The sequence below is a fragment of the Podarcis gaigeae genome (genome assembly GCF_964106915.1).
Source record: "Podarcis gaigeae genome assembly, chromosome: 9".
Taxonomy (NCBI): domain Eukaryota; kingdom Metazoa; phylum Chordata; class Lepidosauria; order Squamata; family Lacertidae; genus Podarcis; species Podarcis gaigeae.
The window spans coordinates 31,605,012-31,617,978 of record NC_139685.1 but is presented as its reverse complement, the minus strand read 5'-3'; the positions used below and the strand labels follow the sequence as shown (position 1 = coordinate 31,617,978).

Genomic DNA, 12,967 nt, shown 5'->3' with positions numbered 1-12,967 from the left:
AAATAATAATAATAATTAGGCAAAGGGATATTTTAGCCTCTCTTGGCCAATCTTTGTGCAGCTCATCTAGCCCCACAGAGCTACTCCTTTTCCTGCTGCCCAGCTGTTAACTGAGAAGGGCCAGTGTTCTTTACTGGGTCACAGCCATGGGAAAAGTTAGAACTTCTATGCCTCATCAATCCTACTTTAGATAAGATTGCTATTAGTAGCATGCGGACAGTGATTTGTCAAGTATCATGATTACAAGGTTGTGCAGACCAGTAATCCTAGTGAAATGCATGTGTGTTTGCTGAATATGTGCGTGTTCATGGCCTTGACCATCACTGACCACAACCACTGACATGTAGTCCTCAACCACATACCCTCCAACATTTCTCCAATGAAAATAATGATAATAATACCCCACCCATCTGACTGGGTTGTCCCAACTACTCTGGGTGGCTTCCAACACATATAAAAACATAATAAAACATTAAACATTTTTTTAAAAACTTCCTTATATAGATGTCTAAAGGTTGTATAGTTACTTATCTCCTTGACTCAGAGCTCACATAACTCCATACCCTTCAACATCTCTCCATAGGTCCATCCTAAGGAGAAGCAGAACATTCTGGGAGCAAATCAGAAACTGGCTTCTGTAAATCCAGAACTGTCCCTGGCAAATATAGGGACACCTGGAGGGTCTTCAACCATACACCCACCACTACATATGACCCTAGAGGGCAAAAATCTGTGCACCCATTTTTGAGCATTAAAAATCAGTTCCTTTTCAGATCTTTAAAAGTTGCAATTTTTCCCTATGATTACTATGTACATTTAAACAAGTATTTGTTTATGTGTTTTGTTTTTTTAAAAAAAAACCTTAAACATTGTTGTATAAGGGAAGCCCAAATTCTTCTATGTGACCTTTTAACTCTTGCCTGGGCAACAGGCCAGCTCTGTTCTTGTAACTCTCAGTAATGACTCAGGGTTGTTGCTGCTCAATTTGCCTTCTTACTCCAGGCCTGACTGCCTCTTTCCCTCCAGCAACTCTGATTCTCCTGCACCAACTGAGTGCAACTGAGACCTTTGCCTCATCCAGCAGAAAGCCTGATTCCACTACCAAACTTCATAGAAGTAAAAATTTGATGCACAAGTAAGTGCTCTGCATACCCAATATATTCCAAGCCAATATCCCTTGCAGAGTGAAAGGTCTTTTCTGAGTTCACAAAGATCACAGCAAAATCTTTACTGGGTTTAAGAGTAATGTATTTCATGCCAGATATTTCAAGAAAACCTTTCCTGAGGGCAGAGCAACACACTGAAACCTGCTTGTTTTTCTTCCTCCTTTCATCAAGAGAATCCGCAACTGGAGGCAGGGATCAATTTTGGCTGTAGTATCAATAAGACATTAATTGATAAGCATGCAAGGTCAGATATAAATAATGCCTCTCTTAAATATCCACATAGACCTGCCATCCATTTAGAAGGGCATGATATTCTATTTACAATCAGCAGATTCTCACTGTGTAGTTCCTACCACAGCATTTAAACTGCAGACGAGGAGCTGTTTCTTTGAATGAATTCCCAGCATGCACATGCACACGCACACTGCCCCTGCACATTTAAAACTAGCATTGTCAGGGAAGCAGTCTAGGCTAGATTTTCCCTGGTGTTCTAATTTTCTGTTGGCGGAATTCAATGTAGTACTAAGGAGATCAGGGGGAAGAGAGGAAGGGAATAGCCCCATAGAGCAGGTGACTATCCTTGCCCTGGCTTCTGCTAGCAGGACAAGTTAATTGAATCCATCCCTGTATGTTGGAAGGGTTTGGGGATGCACTCGAAACATATGTGTCATGAGTCTGAGGAATCATCCTGGAAGGACTGGTCAGATGAAGGTGAGAGGTGGGAAGATCTGCAATGAAGCCATCCCCACTCCACTCCTTTATAACAAGAGTCCAGGTTGGATCCACATCTCAGCTTGGTTAGACATTCTATGTGCCTGCTATAGCAGTGGCCCTTGCATAGCTTATGTACCATACTGATCTGATTAAAGCTAGTAGCAGAAAACAAGATTTGAGTCCTTCATCTAGAAAGCGCTAGGGCAATATGCATCCTTGCCAGCAGACTGATGTGATCCAGTCCTCTTACATAGAGGAGTCTGCTGGAGCCAGCCCAATATATTTCATTGCTTGAGGCAAAGGACCAGATACGAGTGCTCGTCCAACCTCCCATTACTTGCCCAGTTCTACATACAGGAGCTGCTCAGACTGGTAATTGAACCTTACTTCAACATTGGGGACAGGACAGTGCTGTGAGTCCTTCAGTTCCAACTGGTTTAGGGCTGGAAGGGACTGTTACTGTCAGATGAGTCAGAAGAGAGCACAGAGCACTCCACTGGCAGGGAGTGGGGTGAGAGGAAGGATGTTAGCCCTACTCTGCTGCATTTAGAAGCCAGGGAAGGGAGGAAGCATGAGTGGCTCCGTCAAGCTGCTTGCACAGAGCAGAAGATTCCCTAGCAACAGGAGAAGATGTCAATCTGCCAGGAGGGGAGACTGGACAGCTGGAGGAGGCTGGACAGCTAGCACACACCTCCAAGCACACCAATCTCATGGGGAAAGAGAGAGCTCTTTTGAGTGTACCACGTCTTCCATCCGAAGCTGATGGGAGGGACACGACCAGTTGTTGAGGCAACTTCACAACTTTAGTCTCTTTTTGGACCCACTGATATCATTCTTCACCTCTTAGTTGCACCATTTGCTATCTGTGCTCTTAGTCTGACCAAAATCACTGGAAGCATTGATTAAAGCTTTCTTTTTTACACACACGTAGGAGCCTCTGACATTGCTTCTGAGATGGAAGCCAGGACCCATGTAACTGAGGGCACTAACTAGCTTTGTGGAGTGTAGGGCAGGTCACATGGAACATACAACTCTGTCTTCCAACACTTCCCTGCCACTCCCAAGGGATGCAACTAGGGTGGTGTCCTGTGCCCAGGGCACCTGATTCAAGGGGGTGTCAAATCATGATTAATGTTAAACGTTTCCATACTGTAATAGACCTATATATGTTATTTACAAAAATAAAATGTATTCATTCTAATAATGTATTAGGTGACACTATTGGTAAGGGACTGCATGAAAAAATATAATGTGTAAAGTTACTGATAGAATAATTATGATTTTTAAAAATGTTTCTCCTTTACATGCGATTGCACGTAATAATGTAATGTTACAATGTAATTTAAATAAATATGTTTGGGGTTTTTTATCATGTCATTACAACTGTTGTTAATTTTTTATGCCACTACATACATGGTTGACTATGGGATGCATTTCATGTTGTTGGTCCTGGGTGCCAAAATAGCCACTTCCAACCCTGCTGGCTCCCTATCTCCTAGCATTTGCTGCCTGGTATGGCTGCTTCACACTGCCTAATGGTAGGCCCAGCAATGAATCTTCTGTGTATGTATATTGGCTGAGAAAAGAAGAATAATAAAAAATCTACCTGGATGTACTAATTAGCTCTCTCTTTCTATGGACTCAGCCAGATGCTTAAATTGTGGTTCATGAGCTCCCTTCAAGTGGGCCATGGAAAGGTTGAAAAAAAGTCAAGAACATTTGTATTTGTTTCTGCATTTGATTAGTTTGCTTTCTGACTCTCGTGGTTGGCCCAGTTTTGACCAGAACTGGGTTATCAAACTAGCCAACAAGACTTGCAGCTGGGACCCACGATTTTATAATAAACTGCTAGTTCACTGTACTCATATTTCCTTTAAAAATGTACTAATGGTCTTAGGACCTATGATTTTATAATACAATGCTGATTTTGATGATGATGCCAGAGACAAAGAAAATAAACACTGTTAAAACATGAGCTTTGATTTGTTAAACTATTACTACTACTACTACTAAGTGGTTCACTGAAATCCTCAGAAACACTTTAGTGGAAGTACATGGTACATGGTACATGAAGGGACCAGCTTCTGTTCTCATTCTCGGCTTTTCCTGTGCCTAACTAGGTAACTACTGTTACAGATAGGTAGCCGTGTTGGTCTGCCATAGTCAAAACAAAAAAAATTCCTTCCAGTAGCACCTTAAAGACCAACTAAGTTAGTTCTTGGTATGAGCTTTCGTGTGCATGCACACTTCTTCAGATACCACCACCCTTCTGAGTAATACCCCTCCCCACCTTCTCACTATATAGAAGGGTCTGGAAACTTCTGTTTCAGTGTATCTGAAGAAGTGTGCATGCACATGAAAGCTCATACCAAGAACTAACTTAGTTGGTCTTTAAGGTGCTACTGGAAGGAATTTTTTTTGTTTTGTAGGTAACTACTGTGTTACAGTTTATCTTGTGCCCACCCAATTATACTTAGTTTAGATGTGAATAAATGGTTATTGACCAAATCAATAGCCTTAGCAATGCTATACTACATGTATAATGGCTGTAAAAAAAACCAACAACTGTTGTTTCTTTAGCTGCCAGAGAAGAATGGCTAGGCTAAATATCGAACTAAATTTGCCTCATTAGGTTATATTCAGATTAGAAGTGGATAGGAAAGGAAGTCCGTTTTTTTAAAAATGACTTCTATTTCCTCCCTCTATCTCAGATTAATTAGAATTTACCAGTAAAGGTACTTATTAAACATCACAATTAGGTTTTATAGCAACCATATTAAAGTTTATGAAGAAACTGAGCAGCTGTTCGTTTCAATTTGCAATATATGAAGACTTAAATTTGCTTTTGTTGTCAAAGTAAGAAAATGAAATGAAGCCATGTATATACTATTTTCTCATATAAGGAGCTCCTTGACTAGCATATTTGTATATCATATGAATTCCTATTATTGTTAATATATATCCATATGTCACACTAGAGTCTTATTCTGTATGTAGTAGTTCTAATGTTAGCATCAGGCTTTAAAGATTAACCAATCATACAAATTTGTTGATTCCACATAATCTATAGCTTATCTGGGAATTGAGGCACATACAGTACCTGGCAAAACAGAAGCCTGGAAATATAGCTGAAGAAATAGGGTGGTATTCTAACTATGTCATTGACATTGCAGACTCTGCAGTCTGGTTGATCTGATACCATTGGCCCTTAGCTTTCCTCTTGCCTGAAGGCATCAATCTCACCATGATGGAACAGAATTTGGTGACCATACTAGGAAGCCAAAAAGAAGCAGACATCTTTCAGTTATCACATTGTATCAGTTATCCCTCAGAATTTTGCGGTATTTAGAATGCCTTAAGTATCTCTTTCTCTCTCTCTCTTTCACACACACACACACAAAACCCCACATAATTGACTTGGGTTTGGAATCTGAGATTCTTAAATCAACTACAACACCAGGGATTTTTATATCCAGGTTCAACTAGATTGACTTACTGAAGCAACAAGCAATCACTGAGGGCTGTCTAACTGTAAAATACAGAGGCAAGTTTCCCATTTTGTTTTGAGTTTTCCATTGAGGTAAACTCATTGTTTTATGCATTTGAAGGCTAGGGTGATGGCAACTGGGGTGGAGATTAAACTTCTCCTTCTACTTTTCTTTACTCCTGCACCCCTCAATTTGCTGCAGAGGGTACCTCAACTGCCTGGAGAAGATTTGGGGGCATGGGAGAGGGCTACAGGGGGAGAAGAGGAAGGGAAAATCCTGTGTGTGCAAGCAGAAGTCTGTTGTGCAATATGACATCACTGGATGATACCCACAGGGACTTCCATTTTAGGAAAATGCAGGGTTCTTTTTTCATATTCTCAATGTGAAATAAGGCCAGAGAATTCCTAAAGCGCTTTCCATTAAGACTGTTCAAGCACTGTAATTTGGTCAAGCTAATGCTGATTTAATAGAAAATGAGATTATTTGCAGATAGTTCTGAAATGTGGGCATGAGTGCAGATGTGCTGCTGTCGAGGAAAGGGGAGATTTGTCCACTTGCTATCAGATGTTTTAGAACGTTCATCTGATTTTTTAATTTATTGCATAATTGATTGGTTTTTTTTAAAGAATACATTTCATGAAGTCCAACTTAAGGACCTAGGCACTCTACATTTTGTAGTACATAACTGCTTTTTAAAAATAAAATAAAAACCCTCTAACCCCGGGCAATGGGTTAGAATACAGGAGTTACAAAAGAGCACCTTCAACAGAGCCATAAACAGGCACTTAGAACTCTGAAAGATCATATCATTTCCTAGTGGACAGAGTGCTTAACTCCATTAGTGCCACAGTCTGATTAAATCACACCACATCACATTTTAAAAGCGTTTCAGCCAATTAAGTCAGCCCCACAGTGCTCAATTCATCTCTGCTTTTTCGAAGGCCATAAAGATGTTGGAAACAAATTTATGATCTGGCCTATAAGTGAGATGACTTATTATAATACAGCTACGGTTAAAGCAGTTTTGTGAAAATAAGAAGGGATGGGAAATATTATCTCAAATCAAACTTTGGTATGGGGCTTTTTAAATTATTTTTTGTATTTGTAAGTAACAGCCACTGATTCAGAAAATCTTTAATTGCACTTTTCAGAGGGTTTTTCTCAGTGCAGCAAGAAATCAGAGAGCCGAGAAAATCAACTAGCTGGAACAGAGTGAGGAGTGGGGAAAAATAAGCTAAATTCATTTTCAACCACCTGACCCCCATCACGAAAATTTCTCCTTGTAACATTAATAGATCACCTCACTGGTAATACCACCAAGTAGCAGAGGAATGGATAAATATGATCTCTGATGTAAAATCCATCTAGATCCATCTTGCTAGCACATTTCAAAAAGCATTTCAGATGATTAGGTTGTTCCATTCATTCCTACATATCTGGCATTGCACAGATGCTAAGAAAGGTACCAGGGAGAGTGCTGAAGGCTTTTAGCAATATCTGTATGATTCATCACATGCACCTATGCAGCACAAAGTGTGCTATTTATCATCACATCCTTGACTGAAATGAAATATAGGGTCACTTACATTCAGCCCATGTCCAACCCAAAAAACAGCAGAGGGATGGAAGGGATTAAAAAACTGGCAATAGGAAATGTAAACTGTGTAAAATGAGGAAATCAGTGTGTACATGAAACAAATACGTCTAACGTATGTGAACTTTGGTTACATATTTGAAACATAGCTCCTGACTCATGTGAAGAGATTATTTCAACCAATCACAAATACGTTCCTGACATAGCAGCAACGAAATTCTGAGATCTTCTCACATCCATCTTTCCATATGCACCTCTTTATGTTCTCTCCATAATTTTCTCATTTGCTTCTTGTATCAACACAAGCCCTGCTGTTAGTTTTGGATTATCCACCAAGAACCGGTTGTGGTCCCCTTGGTCTTTTGATATTATAGAGTCTCCATATTAACATATGGAGACTTTACAATTTATTCCATCGGACTGAATTGTCTATTGTCACATTTCCTGCATATGTCCATTTTAACTTTACAGCCTTTGGCACTACAGCCATACCTTTCTACATTTGTCATATAAAATTATCAGTTTTTATATCTTTATATCTTTTAATGATATTCCCGCAGTATGGACAGAGACCTCCGTGTGAGCAAGAGTAGACGAGAGCCTGCTCTTCTTTTTCTTCTTCGGGGAAGAAATAGTACACATGACAAAGATCATAACGGACGCTATCTCCATGGTAGAGAGGAAGTACTCACAAAGTTCCTCCACAATGTGATTCCAATACCACCTCCAGCTGACTGTCTGAATGGTAGGCCAAGAAACAAGGACTTTGCTCCGTGTCTTTTGTATAAATTGAATAGAAGCCTCTGGTGCCCTTTTGACTCAGCAGGTGCTTCTGCTTATGGAAGATGAGGAGAAGCACCTCTAGCTGATTTCACTTTCCCTCCAACCACCAGGAGTTCCTGAAAACTGGCTCCAGACAGTTTGGAGCACCCTACACAAGGTGGTATGGAAGGGGCTGCAGGGGGAATTGCAAATTGGCCCAAATCTCCTGCCCTCCCCTTCTGTTAGCAAAGGCATTTGCTGAATCCAAATCCTTTTCTGAGCATGAGGACACTATTTGGATTTTAACAATTAAGAGCAGTACATTTCCTGGCTATGCTTTAACTTGGTAATTAGCTGGGTTACTTGATGGGCGCTGTCAAGTCGTGGCCTGAAATCAAAAGAGCAAAGTGGCTTCCTGGAGCAAATTGAACTAACTTAGCAAAACAATAAATATGTGTATTGACAGGCAATGAGATGCTCCAGCCATTGTGGGGAAAGCAAAACTTTTCCATCCTGAACTCCAAGGATTAAAAATTCTGGCCTGAAAAGAAGTAGGAAACACACAGAGAGAGTACATTCCAATAAAAAAAATTTCCCCCTTATTCTAAATTTTCAAGATAGCCTACAAAAGAGAACCATAAAACAAATATAAAACAGATCAAAAACATCACAAACAAAAGCAATTATCATATCAACAGTAAAAATACAAAAAGCATTAGATAGAAAAGCAGTTAAAATCCTGGAGAATCTTTTTTTAAAAAAAAAATCTAAAACGTGGGTCTCCGGGCAACCCAGTCACATGGCGGCTTATAAATAGTAGTAATTATTATTAAGAAAGCCTACAAAGCAGCAGGAATATTTAGAGAAGGACCTCCGGTGCCAGACTTAACAAACAGGTAGTTTCCTTTCTTGAAAAGAAAAGGAAGAAAAGCTAACATTTTCAATGAATATATCTCCTTCACAGACACCTCTGTGATGATGATGATGATAACATTAAAATTTCCTGTTCTTCTTCAATAGAAGAGGGAAAATGGAGACCATATTGTATCAAAGGTCTCTTTTTTGGAGATGCCCTTGATTAGTCGCCGATGGTATGTGAGGCATTCTGATAGAACAATACTCCATATATTATTAACCCAACCCAAATATTATTAGCCCAAGTACATTCCATTTGAAGTGCTTAGTTTTTTCAGTTTAGATTTTCTTTTAAAGGTCTTTTTTTTTGCACACTAAAAGTTATTGTGTTTCAGCAGTGGAGAGAAACCACATCATCATGTTATCAGCTCTGCTGCAGAACTCGTCATATCTAGGCATAATAGCTAATACATAAATAACACATTTACTTTCTAGCCACAACCAAAGCTACAAAATTTCAAGGCAAAGGCCTGCTTTATCCTAGTTAGGGTGGGCAAGGCTTGAACAGGTTAATATTCTTATCCTGAACATTTTTACTCAGTAATGCACCTGGTGAAGTAGACTTTTTCCCTGCGAAAGGTTGCAGCCATAGCTGTTGGTCTTTAAGGCATCACAAAGCTCTTGATTGTTCCAAAGCTCTGTACTGTTTTTAACACTGATTGGGAGCCGCCCAGAGTGGCTGGGGAAACTCAGCCAGATGGGCGGGGTATTAATAAATTATTATTATTATTATTATTATTATTATTATTATTATTATTATCAAGAAATCAGTATGAAATAATTGGACCTTGTGCATTAGTATTCTCATTTGTCATTGTTGCTGTCATATATATAAGCCTTTAAAAAGATCTTACTTGGAGGAACACAAGTTGCACAATATACCAATGTAGTGTCTGAAGGTGCTTGGGTTCCTCTATTAGAATTATGAATTATAAAACCACTCAGCAGTTTTACCAGTTCTGCGGATTTTCAGTGATGGAGAATGCTAGATTTGGACTACACTTTTCAGCCATCTGTCCTCTTCCTTTCTTTTCAATGACTCTTGCACTCATTTTGTAAGTCATCAAAGACACTTTGGGGTAAAAAGCATTATCAACCTTCCAGGACATTTCACATTGACTAAAGGAGAAAGAGATTTGTCTTTTTTATTGTTGATGGAGATGTTGCCATCGCAGATGCTTAACACTTCCTTAGAATGGATTTGTAGCTTTTGGTAAATTCCATTTAAAGAATAGACTGAAGCTGTTTATTTGTGTAACTACATAATTCTATACATTAGGTTGTATCCAAAGCTACTTCTAGACCCATTGAAAGTAATGGATATAAGTAACTGAGGTCCATAAGTTCCAATGAATCTAGTCTGAGTAGGATGAAGTTTGGAAACAATCTATTACTTTTAATAATTATCTTTGTAATAAATCTACATACATGCATAACACTATTTCTTCTTAGAAAAGAGCAGAATAGCTAACACAGACCAATAACCAGATCTGTAGAGCCTCCTTTGCTTCTATACTACTCAACCATTAAGTGGTCAAAGACCATTCACTAGTCACTTCTAGCAAAATAGATATTCCATGTATTTTGGGGGCAAAGAAAAAGCAGAAACTTACCTGTTAATTCAACATAATTAAAAATAGCTTCTCATCTTAGTCCCCATGGCCTCATAACAGCCACCTCACCAAGCTGTTGCTTCACTGGTTGACAGTGTCATTCACAGTCAACTGCTAGATGTACTTTTCCATTTCCCTATAAACATCTATGTGCCAAAATAAAATCACATACCAGCATGCATCTCACTGATGGCCTCACACTTTGACTTGAGCTGTCCTGAAGTGACAGGGGTAAGAGCACATACTGTTCTTGAGACCCTTCATGCAGGCATGTTCTGTCAGTCAATTCCAAAATAACATTCCGAATGGTCGTTACCTCCACAATTTCATATTCAGCAAACTGTGGCACTGACCCCATTTTTTTTAGCTTTTCATTTATCTCTGGTGTGGTTAGCAAAGATACATAATTTTCATTTCTACTGCCATGGGCCACGAAGATATTTAATGGGCTTGACCACAAACAATTTACACCCACAACTAAGGAAGTTTGTAAAGAGAGGTATAAAACAATAAACTTGAAGCTACGAGTCTGGGACACTAGCACATTCATATTTCAAAATGTCACAGCTTCTTAGGCATGTGGTTTGGGCTCAGCAGTAATATTGATATGCCTGAATATTGTGGTGTTTTAGAAAAACATAGGTAGAGCCTTTACTGTTGTTTAAGCTTTCTCTCCAGATCTCAGAATTGTAGTTAATTTCTTATTAAGTCAATAATTTCTATTACAGTGCAATATAATTTCAACTAAATTACTCACAAAAATAGGTTTTTACAAGAATGATAGGAACATGGAAATTTATTTCAAGATTGACAAAAGGAACTTAATCTGTCAAAAATGAAAAAAGAAACACCGATGACAGCAACCCTTTCCAACTATTTAAATGTAGGGGTTATCTTAAAGTCAGTGCTTTTAAGGTAGCACTATTTCTTGCCTGTTGTAGTATATAGCATCTGACTAGCATAAGTATTCATGTGGTTCATTAAACTGGTATCAGTTTCTCTTACTTGGTACATTAATAATATTACCAGGTTGAAAAGAGAAGGAGGAGGAGGGCGAACACCGGTCTTGAACCAAAAATGATTTCTTGATTCTTTTAAAAGTAGAAAAGGCAAAAGTTTATCCACACAGCAAAAGCATTATATTTCATAGGCAATATCTGCATTCTCATTTTATCAGAACCTGCTTCTTAGCATGTGCGTTTTCCTGGCTCCATCTGTGCTAGCTGATGAGTTGGATGGGATCTTGAAGGTCATTTCCCTGCTCAGGGCAGCTGCAGATGGAACTCCCCCCCCCAAATCTCTGCTTATAATGGCACAATGCTTTTCATTCATCTATGTATAACTCTTGTTTGTTGTTGTTGCATTCTAACATGATAAACTTTGAAAATGTGCTACATTATTATTATGTTCATATCCCACCTTTCATCCAAGGTGCTCAAGGTGGGATACATGGACTTTCCTCTCAACAACTTTCTGAGGTAGGTTAGGCAAAGCAACAATGATTGGTCCAAGCTCTTCCTGCAAAATTACAGGTTCCCTGTTAACCCTGCTACACAAAAAACATGGGACTAAAAGCTCTCTCTCTGTGTATGCATGTGTGTATGTGTGGAAGAAAGTCTGTACAAGTAGAAGCCTTAGGAGCTCAAAAGGTCAAAGCAGGTATGGAAGAAGCAAAGGAAGAAGGACAACCTGCAATCCAGCAGGATGAAGAATATCCAGAAAAGATATTTCTTCATAGCCTGGGCACAAAATAGGCTAGAAATAGATCTGTACAGGACTTTTCCAGGACATTCTGCATTAGCTGATTATATTGATCCCAGTTACTAACATTGTCACAAACCTTTTCTCTCCTCACATAATGTTGAAATTTACAACCCAACAATGTCTGAAGTTATTGATACACCTAGACAGATGCACTTGTGTGATAAATCTCATTTGCCATGCACTGCAGTGTATTATTGGTTCCTATCCAGACTTTCTAGAGGGCATGATGTAAAACAATGCCGGCTTTCTTTGTCCTGATGCTAATGCATATAGAAACATTTTCAAACACGCTAAAAATGAATCATAGTCATTATTCAATTGCAAAGTATTTATCATAAAATAACCCATGTTCTTGCTGACTGAACTATTGCTTGTTCTTTGAATATTTGACTAATGCCATTTATTTATTTTTTACTAGAATTAAGAAAAGGTGCTAAATGAACCAAATATTGTTCCCATGAAGCCATGAGTCTATATTAGCAGTCTCAGTTTTCTCTTTCCAGTGTATTCTCATTTTAAAATATTTAATGACACTTGATAAATGTACAGTTGAGTCAAATATTCTACATAACCTAGATCCACTTTAAGAAAAGTTTCATCACTTACAAATTTGAACATTACAATTATACTTTATTAATCTCTTTGATTAAGATCGATCATTGCTCATTCAAGAATTATTGGAAATTTAAATCCTCATTGAAATGTCTAGACTTATAAGCTAGATCATACTTTATAGTCATATAAAAATTAGTAGTAATAGATCATGGTTGCCAGCTTAGAATCTTACTTCTGATATAGTAAAAATACTTTACTAATATTTGGGAGAAAAAAAAGAGGGAGACAATATGCTTATTTTAACACAGACATAGATATATGATAGAGGGATAGAGAGATAGAGAGATGATAGATAGACAGACAGACAGACAGACAGACAGACAGACAGACAGACAG

General features: G+C 38.6%; 1 long non-coding RNA gene across 1 annotated transcript in view; it reads right to left on the bottom strand.

Annotated features, from left to right (window-relative positions):
* The window catches only part of LOC310852595, a 42,248-nt gene extending 31,915 nt beyond the window's left edge, over positions 1 to 10,333 (bottom strand). Inside the window, exon 1 of the long non-coding RNA XR_014568302.1 lies at positions 10,253 to 10,333. This is a non-coding gene — a long non-coding RNA (uncharacterized lncRNA). The remainder of the gene's footprint in view (positions 1 to 10,252) is intronic.
* Between the last annotated feature and the right edge of the window lie 2,634 nt (positions 10,334 to 12,967).